Source organism: Lissotriton vulgaris, chromosome 6 (assembly GCF_964263255.1).
Source record: "Lissotriton vulgaris chromosome 6, aLisVul1.2, whole genome shotgun sequence".
Lineage (NCBI taxonomy): Eukaryota > Metazoa > Chordata > Amphibia > Caudata > Salamandridae > Lissotriton > Lissotriton vulgaris.
The window spans coordinates 722,341,188-722,354,934 of NC_141694.1; positions in this window are offsets into that span (position 1 = coordinate 722,341,188).

Here is a 13,747-nt window from a genome sequence, read left to right on the forward strand (position 1 = left end):
TAGCCCAAGAATCATCCAGACCCAGCTCCCCCAAGAGACTCTTGACATCCCTCAGCCATTTTATTCAGTGCCATCCCTCCATTGCGATCACCTCAGACAGGCCTGCTGCATATGAGGCTAGCTCAGGGACCCTCCACAAGCGAGCCCACAAGAGCAAGGGCCGGTGTCGCGCCTGGTCCGCGATTGATCTGCAGCCCAAGTCGAGAAGCACCGGAACTGTGGGTGTGCTCAATGGAAGAGCCATAAGTTCTTTCAGGAATTTACTTTCCGCTTTAGCTAATACCTCAAGGTTTGAGGTGCCCCACAACTCCGCCCCATACAGGGCGGGAGTAACCCCTCTAGCTTTGTAAATGTCTATAACCGGGGAAATGCAATGTTTAGAAGATGAGCGATGTTCCCTGAGTAGGACGCCAGCCACCCTTTTGTGGCTGAGCAGCATCTTGTGAATGTGTGGGGTCCAACTCATGGAATTGCTAAGGCGGATCCCCAAATAATCAAACTCACAGACCCTCTCAAGGGGAACAGTATTCAAAACCGGGGGGCGCCCTAGTTTTTTAGGGGGGTTAATGGTCAGGTATTTGGTCTTGTCTACATTGATCGTCAAGCCCCTGAGAGAGCAGAACTCCTGGAAGCGGTTGAGGAGCTTTTGGAGACCCTGGGGTGTCTTTGCGATGAGAAGGGTATCGTCGGCAAAGAGCAGGGTGGGGATCCATATGCCTGCCAGGGACGGAGCATCTGCTGGTTCTTTGAGCAGATGCTCTACCACACCATTCACATACAAAGAGAATAGTGTGGGAGCTAACACACATCCCTGGCGGACACCCCTGCACACCGGGATCCTATTGGTTTTCTCCCCATTCGTGCCCCACCGCACCTGTGCATAGTTGTCTGTATGGAGTTTAATCAAGAGCGACAGGATGTAGGGGGGCAGCCCCAGCCTAACCCTCCAAAGCTCCTCCCTAGGTACTAGGTCAAAGGCAGTCTTCAGGTCAATGAAGGCCAAATAAAGACTGCCCTTGCCCAGCACCACCACCTTCCAATACAGGAGCATCAGCCTGAAGGCCTGTTCGATCGTCCCAGTACCTGAACGGAATCCGCCTGAAAGTCAGACAGTATCTTGTTGTCATCAGCCCATTGGAGGACCCTCCCCAAAATCACCTTCCCGACCACCTTTTGGGAAGAGTCGATGAGACTAATGGGCCTGTAATTAGCGGGGTTGTCCTGACACCCCTTTTTGAATATCGGGACAACCTCCGCCCCCTTCCAGGAATTGGGTACTAGTGCGCCCCTCACGATTGCATTTAGTAGCGTAGCGACCAAATGCCCCCATTCCTTGGGATTGGCTCGTAGCAAGTCACCTGGTATCCCATCCGGCCCAGCTGCTTTTAATGGGACCAGGGACTTAATTACGGCCTCCACCTCCCTCGCGGTAAAGCCATCTGTGACACTAACATTTGCATCATCCCCCGAGGAAAAAGACTCACTAAGGTCCCCTTCGGGTCGAGAGTACAGGGCCTCGAAGTGGTTGTACCAGTTCTGAGCGGGGATATTACACGTAACCAGCGATACATCTGGCCTATTCCTAGTTCTAACCAAGCTCCAAAAAACCCTTGCATCCTTTCCCTTACTTGCTACCAAAAGGTCTTCCAAAAACTTCTCCTCCCACTCCTTTTTCGCTGCCCTTAAGGTGTGGGAGTAATCCTTCCTTGCTGTCCTAATTGCTAGTTGGGACTTGGATTTGACTGCCCCTATCAAGGCTTTTTTCATGGTCTTGCATTTTGTCGTTAACCATCCCTGTCTATTCATGGGTTTAGCCCTGTTAGTCGCACCAGAGGAACTACTGGGGGAAATGAAGAGCTTACTTAGGGCCCTAGTTAGGTCACAAAAAATCTGCGTGGCCTCCTCAGGCCCATGAGTCAATGAGCCTAGATTGCTCTGAGCTGCAGCCAGTAATGCCCCTATGGCTGCAACTTTCTCAACAGATAAGACGAGCTTGGCCCACTTCAGTCGTCTCCCACAGTTAGATACACTGACCATCTGAAAGTTGGTTGCCGACGGTGGTTGTAACCCAGCTTTGCCTTTGAGCCACTCAGGAGATAAGACAAGAGAGAGGAGATTGTGGTCACTCTCAATAGTCTGAATAATCTCCATGTCACTCAGGGTGCTCCATAAGCATACGTCAAGAAGAATGTAATCTATTCTAGACGTATGATTGGGCCTATTATAAGTGTGTGCACCAATTGAGTCAGATTTGGACCTCCCATCGACCGCCCTCAGATCAAATTCCATATTGAGTGCTTTGATCTGCAACGCCACTTATGACCACCTTTTAATGGGGGGCAGAGCCAGGGCCGGAATCCCCTTTCTCGAATCCTCCTCTTCTATGCCTAGCATATCATCAAGGCCTAGGGGCTCGAACATACAATTTAGATCACCCGCCACCAAAATGCACGATTTTTTTGACCGCTGCCTAAGGAGATCTTCTAAAAGAGCAATGGTGGGCGATTGTACGCCTCCCCTAGTACCTCTAGCATAGATATTGAAGATGTCTAGGAGCAGACATCCCCAAGAATCCTTTAGCGTGATGTTGAGGAGATCAGGTGAGTTTGTGGGGTGCTCCTCCACCCTACAATCTAGGGAGACAGCAACCCAAATGAGGAGACCACCCGAAGTGCGACCCCTCCCTGACAAAGGGGGGACAGCTGGAACAAAGTGGGATGAATATCCCACCTTATGACAGGGCTCCCTACCCCACGTCTCCTGGAATATACAGATGGAATAACACTCAACAAGAGCGTTCCAGTCAGGCAAACCCAACTTCCTATCGATTCCTGCAATGTTCCAGCTGAAAATCCTAAGGACTGGATCCGCAACAGCTGGTTGACCGCCAGAGTCGAGGCCTCCTCCACCCTCCAACAGGTCCTGGGTCGTTAGGCTGCCAACCCCACCTTGCCTCTCGGGAAGCTGATTACTCTCCTGTATAGGAGTGGGGACTACTGTACTAAGGGGGAGTGTGCCGTAATCAATGGCCAGCCCACTCAGCTCTGTGACATCACCTGAGTTACAGACCCCGAGGACCTCCCCAACGATAACGTCGGTTCAATATCCCGGTGGTCTCCAACCAGGCGAAGGCCAGACTCCCTTAGGGTGAAATTGTGGATTTGCAGAAAACTCAGAATAGGCAGAGCTGTTGCTCCAAACCATGCCGAGTTCTCGGCCAATCGGGGTAGTGACTGGTCTTGGGTAAAAAAAGGTTAGGTCCACTATACCTATTCCCGGCCCCCGGAAATCGGTTTATAATTGCAAATGGTTTGTGCTACTCTGCTATCCCTGAAGTTAACCACCACACAGTCTCCTTCCAAATGCTTGTGACCATAACCCACCCATCCCACCCTTCTAACTCTTAGAATTGATCCTTCAAGGCCCCTAGGAAGGGGTCTGTTGGACTCTAGCCAGTGCTGAGTTTTGTTTTTTAAGGCTTGAGGGGATTCATTTTGATCAGCCTTCAGGGTGGGTACATTTATAAGGACGGCAACATACGGATGACAGTCAGGGGGCAAGTTCACAGGTGGGGATATTGGAGCAACTTTGGATGATGAAACTTTTGGGACAGCTTTTGGTAATAGTGTTTGTGGGTGAATAAGAGCAGGATTATTATTCGAGGTTTTGGCTGAACAAGCCTGACTAGTTACATTACCTTTGCCCGTGCCCTTTGGTGTTCCCTTAGGTTTAACAGGACCACTCCCTCCCGGCAACTCAACCCGGCCCGGCTTCGTACCCGGGGCTTTGGGGGGCTTGGGGATACTTGAAAGGACTTGCGCTTTTTGGCCAATGCTCCCAGAAGTAGCCAGATGAGGCACTAAGGGAACATTGTCAGTCAACTGTGGAGTTACCAAAATAGCCGCAGTGGATACAACAGGCAAAGCCTGCTGGGGCTCCGTAGATTTCCTATTTTCAGTGGGCCCTCCTTGTCCCTCCTCCCTTAATCTAGAGTGCAATTTAATGAGTGCTTTCAACGAGAAAAAGCTATCTAGGGTTGATTGTTCAAACCTGTCTAGCCTATCACCCAGCCCTATCACTCTGTCAGCAATCGGGGACAACAGTGTTTTCAACAACTCTTCGATTTGTGCAATAGTAACAGGGACACAGAAAGCTGGTGGCTGATGGCTAGGGAAGGGAACTGCACCTACTTTTTCTAAGATAGGACCACTCCCCTTAGTAGAAGAGGAATTTATCATACCCAAGCCCTCACCCGTTTTGGTACCTATGCCCTCGATCCCCTGTTTTCTTGGTTTCTTAAACAGTTTCAGGGAACTTCCTTTACGCTGGCTAGCAATCCTTTTCCTTTTAGTAATTAATGGGATCTTAGGAGCCGACAGCGGGGTGCCCAGTGTCTTAGGATCTTCCACTATGGGAGGGGGATAGGCAGGGCCCGCTGTGGAAACAAGAGATAAAATAGGAGACAAGGCCGAATTGCCACCATCCTCAGAAGGAGGTATAGATGATGCAGCCAGGCTCTCCAATCTATCAATACTAGCCCTCAGAGATGCAACCCGCGGTTCGTCAGACACATGAGGTGTGGCTAAAAGGGGAACAGGATTACAGACAGGTGACACTGCCTGAGCTAAGGGGCCCAGGGATGATCTTTTAGACGGGTGATGTTCCTGTGAAAGACGTCGCTCCGTCATTACAATCTCCTTCTCTATGACGGCTGCAACCCGTGTGATAAATTGGTCCATAGTACCTATGACACTACTAGGTCCCACCTCGCCCCCTCCCTTCAAGATCTTCCCCGAGCGGGTAGACATTGGCACAGACTGCAGAGAAAGAGAAAATACCCTTACTAGCGTTAATTTGTCCACCGGGTCTGGAGTATCAGATAACAATGTCAGAGGGATGGCCCAGCCCAGCCTTAGACAGCCCCTGACTGCCACAGACTGCCCGCCCTTTGCCCGGGCTTCGCTTGGCGTCCCGCTCGCGTTCCGCTACACGTCGGACGTGCAGTTAAGTAGAGAGCGTTGCAGGCGGGGGGCGTGGTTTCAAGGGGGCGCGGCCAAGATCTCCGGGGCTTTGCAGGGACTCCTGGACAAGCGAGTCCCTACCTCGCACCGCCCTTGAAGTTGGTCGATAGATGCTCCTCCTCTCCCCCGTGGTCCACCACAGGAGTAACACAACAGCCCCTCGCTTCAACCCGTGAAGCGGCACCCGCAAAGCGGGTGCGGCGAGAAGTTGCGGGAGCAGCGGTATCCCTCTGAGGTGAGGGATAAAGGGCAGCCCAAGTCTCCAACCGGCACACAATCCACACAGGTCCTCACCAGGTAAGCTGTCCGGGGTGCAGTTGCCTCCAACAATCCGCTAGTCCCAGTGTTTCCAAAAAGTTGCCCAGCCATAGTTGCGATGTCGGGAGAAGTCTGGGGGGGCTACGATCTTCATTACCACTGACAACCGAATTAAAATCCCCACCCACAACCAACATGCCCTCAGGGAACCCCAGGACCACCCCACCCAAATCAGTAAATGTAGTGGACTGTAGGCCGGGCGGGACATACACAGATAAAATGGAGATCGTCTTCCCCTCCCAGCGGCCCGTAATAGCCGCGTATTGGCCTCTATCATCCAGCACAGTGTCATCTATCTCCAGGGGGAGGGAGTTCCTGACTAGGACGCCCGCCCCCCTCGACCCAGTGGTGAATCCAGAGTGAGCCACCAGGTGGTAGCCCCGTCTATTCAGTGCATGGCACGTGTTTCCTATTAGATGCGTCTCCTGGAGTAAAACTATATCTGGGGAACAGCGCTTCAAATATTGCAAAACTATCCCCCGCTTTATCCTATCGCCCAGACCATTGACGTTCCAGCTCAGCACCCTCAGCCCCCTACCCCCATCCCAGACATAAGAACCATGCCCCCCCGTCAAGAAACGGGTACAAGAGATAAGATATGCAGCAAAACGCAGCCTCGAAAAAACCAAGAAATTAAAGACCCCCCCCGCCACCCCAAAAGAATCCCCAAAACACAACCCCCCACCCTGCACCCCTGCACCCCTGCGGTAGACCAAAAAGCCACCCCAACTTGCAGTGTGCCTGTCGCCCCAATTAACGTTGCACGAGTGGCACACCATTGAAGGGTGCCCACTGGCATTGGGGTTACTTTACCTGCGTGCACATTGACTAAATGCACCCCCCCCCTTCCTTGTCCCGTCCTGATGAAGACCCGCTCCTGAGGAATCCAGCCACCCAGTTTTCTTTCTGGGTCGAAACGTCGACAACTCTCCTTTGGAGCCTGCACCTACATGTCCCCCCCCCCCCCCTCCTCCCTTCCCCTTGTCGTTTGTACAAATTAAGGCATACGGAGGACTATTCAACCACGTGCCAGCAAGAAAGAGTTACATTTTTTGCGAGCTAATAAGTTAGGGCAGGCTCACTTGTGTTTTTCCATATCAACAATCTTATTTTCTCTCACAGATCTTCTTGACCATTCACATGAGCACTTACTTTCACTCTTTCCTGTGCACAATAATTGATAGTGAAACCCCATTTGTAAATATTTGTATTTTATATTTGTGTTTTTCAAAAAATGTATTAAATAAGAAAGTCTCTTGGACTTTGGTGAGACTAATTGGTGTAAAGTGTGTTTTCCTGTACCAATTGTTATTTTGGGCTAATATATCTAATATGGTCTGTTCTATATTAACTACAGTGGATTGAATCTAATGGTGACTAAAGAAATCAATTTGAGTATATCACTATTTTGTGCATATTGAATGAATGTCTAGGACGAACTGTTGACTATAATACTTGATACCCAGGTCCTTTGGCTATAATTAGGTTACCCCCTGTTCTATAATAACCAGATGTCCACAGGCCTGGATGCAGGATGTTGTAAAGCAACACAGTCCTCGGCCCTCTTTGATACAGACTGCCGTTTATCGCAGCCAACTCATTATCTTAGGCGTCCTGCGCCCCCTTCTCGCCATGTATGGCAGTTCTACGCTTTACGTATAATAAAGCCAGGCCTAAGAATCTCCCGATGTTTCCTGGAAGTAGCTTTATGTAGCCAAGCTAAGCTGACCTAGGATTAAGAGTAATTCTATGGTCAATCATTCTTGCTATGTGGTCAAAGATTTCCTCCCAATATTTATATGTGGTTGCACAGGAACAAGCCATGTGAATTATAATTGCATGTTCAGCCTGGCAGGGATGGGAGCAGTTCGGGTTTTCTGGGTATATCTTGTGTTTCTTGTGTTGTTTTTCTGGTGTGCCATAGGCACAAAAAGGGAATTTATAATGTAGTAGTTTGTGCTTGTGATTTATAGATACCATCTGAAGACAGCAAAATTTCCAGGTTGCATCCGTGACTTCAACTACCAGGTCTGCCTCCCATGCCTGTGTATGACGCCGATCCCCAGTCAGCATCATCTCTGAAACTAGACTATATAATCATGAAGCCCACCTTGTTGCATCAGGAGATTTAGTTAATTGCGTGAAAGGTGCTAGCTCTTGTGGATGTGCTGGGAATCCAGGTATCTTTTCTCTAGCCATAAGTCTAATCCTGTAATGTGTTAAAATATCTAGCGGGTGTAGGAAGGTAGTCATCTGACTATGGTTACCCCCAACTTCTTGCCTAGTGTTTAGTTGGTTTTCGACTTAGTTGACCTGGGACCCTGCTATTCAGGACCCCAGGCCCTCTGCTCTCTCTGTTAAAATGGACTCTATGTACTCTAGGTACATACCAATTGGAACATGGATCACCTTGTGAGCCCCTGTACAGTGTACCCTAGGTACCCAGGGCATAGGTCCATCCAAGGTCTACCAGGGGCTGCAGCACGTATTGTGCCACCCCTGGCCTGGCCTTACTATTTGACACAACTGGCTGATCACTCAGCTGGGCAAGGTGGTGTAATCACCCTTTGCTTTAGGTATAGTATCTCTATATCTAACATATACAAGGACACACAGTAACCTATAAGTCACTCCTATGGCAGGCCTTATCAATCCTGGAGGCAGAGTGCTTGGTTATGTGTGAGATGGTGCTCTAGCATGAGCTGAGCCTGTCTGCAGCTTTCGGAACCATGTCCTTTAGCTGTTCTCTGATAGCGTCATACCATATACTCTTAAGTGCATTATGAACCTCGCGGTTAAATGCTAACTCTGGTTTGACATTATCTAAACATGTCGAGTAAGGTGTCATACGAATTGGAATACTACCCCCTCGCCAATTCTGGCGACGGGGGTAGCATTCCACCCTTCTAGAGGGACACGACATGTACCGAACCTGAACCCCGGTTAAAGTTAAACACAGCCTCAGCATCACAAAATGGATGCTGCCACCACAGACACGCGTCTGACCTCCTGCTGCTGGGAGTCCTTCCAGCGAGGGAGGCTTGGACAAAGGGTTTCCTGCCTTGGAAGGTGCTAGCACCACCCCAGACAGGATTTTGTGTATCTGGTTAGGTAGGGCTGCATAGAATCAGACATGCCCAGGGCACACAAGGTGTCCCTCTGCATAGGCCAGTTCAAACTGGTGCTGGGGCACTCCAGCCCCAGCTCTGGCGCGAAACTGGACAAAGGAAAGGGGGTGTAACCACCCCCCTTCCTGGTCCCACCCATAGGAGGGACCTGGTAGGTAGTCCAGCCCCTAGAATTGGTTTAAAAGTAGGAGCGGAGTCCCAAGACGGCAGATTACCCTGAAATTCGACTACAAGAAGAAGAAACTCTGGGCCTTCGACGTTCTGCTACTCAGAAGACTGAAGAATCTCCCTTGTGGCCAAGGAGTGGCCACCCTGTGAACACAGGCACCATCCAGCAATCAACGACTGCTTTGCCGCCGCCTCCCGCCGGAGCCCGAGCCCAGAGCCTGACAAGAACCAGACTCCCAGACATATAACAGCCCGATCCACAGTCCCTGCTAAGCTGAGACGAGTGGAGGCGACCTGAGACGTGGAACCGGACCTCTTGAAAAGTCCACGAGAAGCTGACTACGCAGCACCTGAGGCACCCTCATCGCTGTGCTTGGTGTCTTGAGAAGCCCCACCACCGAGCTACATTTGCACCAAGGACCAGCCCTCCAGCTCTCACGAGATCTGCGTGGGGCCCTTTTGCTTTGTTCCACTCGACGCACCTTTCCGGTTACTAGTCCGTTGGCTAGTGGCCATTTTGGCGACCAAACAACAACTACCCAACGCTGGTCTGGTTGCTCCAGACTGGCATTTGCTGCTCCCAAAAGCAGCCACCCCTCTGACCTTGCTGGTTAGAGTGAGAAGCCTTCTCTGTTTCCGGCGTGGCTTGCATTAGCCAAGGCCTGTTTGCTCCGATCCAGAAGCCGACACCGCCATCAACTAGAGCCTACGTGGGACAGCTCGTGAGTGACTCCTGGTCGTCGTCATCGTCGTCTGGTCCACGCTGCTGAGAGACAAGCTACACAACATCACCTGTTGGCACCTGACAACGCCTGGTTCCACGCCGGTCACTGGCTAGTGACTGTGAACATTGTCCCCTTTGCTTCCAGGTCTTCATCACTTCAGATCCACCCTAAGATCCACCGGAACTCTTCACATCAGGTCGCCTGCAGCATCAACACTCCAACGCTCCATCTGAACTCCTGCAGAATCCCGACACACTTTGGCTCCACTTCTCCCGCTTCCTGTGGGTGAGGTAACGCTGGCACTCCGGTGCCCCCGAGTAGTTTAACACTCCTAGTGTTCAGATTCCACAGGGTTAAGTTCTAGACTGACCGGAAGACTTCCTACCTTCACCTTTTTAACTTTTACGCATCCATTGACTCCAATGTGAACTGCTTCTAACTTTGCGCACTGCAAACCAGATCCTGTGGGCCTCCTAGTCCCTAACCTTTGTTAGTCCAGCATAGCCCCAGCGATTCCCAAGGCCCTAGGCCTTACTTCCTTTTGACTCATAGTACTTATACCACTTCTTTAGTATATGGTTTTAGGTGTCACCCGGGCCTATCCATATTTGTGCCACTTTTGTATACTTATCAATTGAATTGTTTTAACGTGTTTGCTTCTGTGCTCATAAAGAGTTCAGGGGACTATTTTTAGTAATAAATACATATATATTTTGAATATATATCCTCTGTGGTGTCCTTTCACTTGGTGTTCAAGGGGTTACATATGGTAATACAGCTGGCTTCACATGCCAAAAGAGTTTAGCCTAAGACTGCTTTGTCCACGCTACCACTAGGATAGCTGGTCTATAAGGTTGACTTACAACCAATCACCATAAGGGTTGGTTTGGACTGATACAAGGTGGTCACTAGAACTAGTGAACATCATATATCAGCCAAATTCTCACAGCGGGGAGACTTCAAACATATCCCTTAGCTGGGCTAGTTTAATGAACTGGCCATCTCTAAACAGCTGTTCCAATTTTGTGATGTCCACTCTATAGTCCAGTCTAGAACAATACTCTCACCGGACAATTGCAATAGTGAATTATTTGCTAACTGCTCGGATGGCAAGTACAGGTAGGGCATGCTAAGTCTCTCTCCAACACTCCCCCATGCCCAGTAGGTTGTAGCAAGTGGATTCATGACGGATTTTAAGGTAAACTATGATGTTTAAAACTCCGATATTGTGGCTAGAAATTGTGGTAATGCACCCAGGGTTATATGGCTTTATTGCTGAACATTATGCCTGGTGGGATATCTATGTTTTATCTCAAAACTGAAGTCACTGAGAGGCAGGAATGGTAGCATTGTTTGCTCATGTTTTGCCAAAAAGCAGGGCTATTTGGAAGGGTTGACCTATCACATAGCGGTTAAAATGAAGTCAAGCAGTTTAAATCTGAATTGAACCGTAGTATATAAGGTGACAAACTTTCCAGTTAATTTATGCCTAGCCACCAAATGTGCTAAGCATGTGTAGCCTGTGAGCAGTCTTAACTCCGTAATTTGGCTGCATCGTGTTTCTGGGGCAGGTAAAAGTTTAAAACCTTTGTGCTGGCTGTGAGAAGTTGGCCCGATATGCAACGTTCGCTATTCTAGCGACCGCTATGTATCGTTCCAACGACCCTTATGGTGTTTGGTTGTAAGTCAACCTATAGACCAGCTATCCTAGTAGCGTGGATACGAGCAGTCTAAGGCTAAAGACTCGAGAGGGCGCGTTAAGCCAGCTGTTTACCACACATGTACCCCTTGAACACCCAGTGAAAGGACACCACACAAGTGTTATGAAAATAAACAGTATATTTATTAAGAATCACAACAGCCCTGTACTCTTTATGAGGACAGGGTACTAAGCACAAACCAAATCTCTTTAGCAAATACTTCAAGTGCACAATTAAAACAAGTGTCCGAGGACACGGAAAGATTAAGGTCTCGGGCGGACCCGATAAGGCAAGTCGGAAGCGAGGGACTCAGGACCCTAGAGTAAGGAGGCTATGCAGGCACCGAAATGCCGAGTTACCTAGCCACGAGGGCTGCGGCTGCACAAGTCTTACAGGCGTCGGGGTCTTCGCTGACGAGCCAGGAGCCGGAAGAAAAGGAGTTGCTGGCCGGCGACCAGTGCTGAATAGTTCGTAGAGATCCAAGCCTGGATCGGAGATTGATGAAACCTGAAAGCAGAGGGGACCAAGTTCGTACTACTAGCCAGTAGTCAGAGGGTACCAGGAAGGCACCGGTTGGCCGTCACCTCGACCAGGTGAGTGGGCGACGCTAGGCTCTGCAGTCTCACGGACCAGGAGGCGTTGTCGGCGACCACGGTGGAGGTGCGAGCTGTCCCACGAAGGATGATGCTGTCGGCGTCGCTGGGCCCAGGATGGGGCAACAAGCCTTGGCAGATCTCAGGGCCACGTGGTGGGCCTAAGATGGCGTCTTGAGTGGACCAGGAGGGTCCGGGGTGCTTCTCGCAAAGATGGAAGCAAGGGCCAGTCTGGAGCAACCAGACCAGCAGTGATGATTCTCGGATGTCGTCACAGAAGGGCACAAGCCAGCGGCTAGTGACCAGACAACGTGCTGAGCAGCGAGCAGAAGGGCCCCACGCAGATCGTGGAGATGCTGGGAGACTGCACTTCGGTGCTGGAGCGGCTCAGGGTCGGGGCTTCTCGGACCCCAGAGCACTCACCAGAGAGTTACCTCGATGGTCGTGCTGGTTTTAAGAGCGTGCAGGTTCTGATGATGGCCGGTCCCTCGAGGTCTCGTCGCACCCACAGATCACAGCTGAGCTGATGACGTGGGTAGAGGTCAGAGGTGCCAGGGAAGCCGGTTCTCGTCGAGCTGGGCCGTCGGATTCCTTGAGGAAGGACTTACAGCAAACCGCAGAGTTCTTAGTTGGTGCCCGCTGATGCAGGGTGACTACTCCTTAGTCACAAGGGAGAAATCTTGAGAAGAGTCTTGAATGTCCTTTCGTAGAAAGTAGTTCTTGAATCAAAGATGATCTAATTTGGAAGGGTCCCCGCTCCGGTCTTTATTCTAAAGAAAGGGGTGGGTACATGACTAGGTCCTGCCCTAAGGGTGGGACCAGGAAGGGGGGTAGTTACACCCCTCTCCCCTGCCGGACTTTCCCCAGGCCAGGGCTGTCGCCCCTGGAACTGGTTCTAACCGGCAGATGCGTAGTGAGCACCGGGGTGCCACTCCGCAGTCACCTTCTCGCCAAAGCCCTACCTACCCAGAATACACAAACCCCGTCTGGGACGGTGCGAACACCGCCCTCGACAGGAAACCCTTTGTCCAAGTGCTCCTCGCTGGAAGGACTCCCAGCAGCAGGAGGTCAGACTCGTGTCTGTGGTGGCAGCATCCATTTTGTGGAGCTGAGGCTTCAGTTAACTTTAACCGGGGTTCACAGTTACGTACATGTCGTGTCCCTCTACAAGGGTGGAATGCTAACCTCGTCGCCAGCATTGGTGAGAGGGCAGCACCCCGATTCGTATGACACCTTACTCGACATGCCTTGATAACGCGACACCGGAGTTACCGATATGGTACGCGTTATCATGGAACAGCTATTGGGTCTTGATTCCGCAAGCTGCAACCGGGCTCGGCTCGGGCCTGAACCTAGCTCACACGAGCCCACGCACTCTGCCTTCAGGATCGTTAAGGCCTGCCATAGGAGTGACTGATAGGAACTCGGGTGTCCATTGTATGGTTAGATATAGAGCTACTATACCTAAAGCGAAGGGTGGTTACACGTCTTCGCCCCAGCTGTCGTGCAGCCAGTTGTGTCAAATTTAGGAGGCCAGCCAGGGGTGGCATAATACATGCTTCAGCCCCTGGCGGCCCTGGGTACACCTATGCCCTGCGTTACGGGGTCTGATAAGGTGGCCCAGTACCAATTGGTAAATGCACCTAGGGTACATATCGTAATTTAGAAAGAGAACAGCCAGGCTGTGGGTCTGATTAGCAGGCCCACAGCCAGAGAAAGTCGTAAACCAGTGAAACAAAAGCAAAAAAATCTGGGTGATCATAGGATTGCAGACCCTACTCTCCTACACTGGCCAGCAAGTTTGTGATTGGACTCACCTCTAGACACAGAAGACAGTATCTACCAGCAATGGCCTTTATAGTTTACCCCTCCAGAATTTGTAGAGCGAGCAATCATTTGTCATTCAGTATCAGCCACTAGGTCATATAGCTATTGGCTTTGGAAGTGATATTGTGGATTTGCAAAAGCACGTGTTTTAGAATGGGGATGCTGACATCATTAGAAGCGAGTTCTGGGAAAAGGAGACTGGGGACAGTTTTTTTAATACAGTCTTTGAGTATATGATAGGAGATTAGACCAAGAATGGAGAAGTGA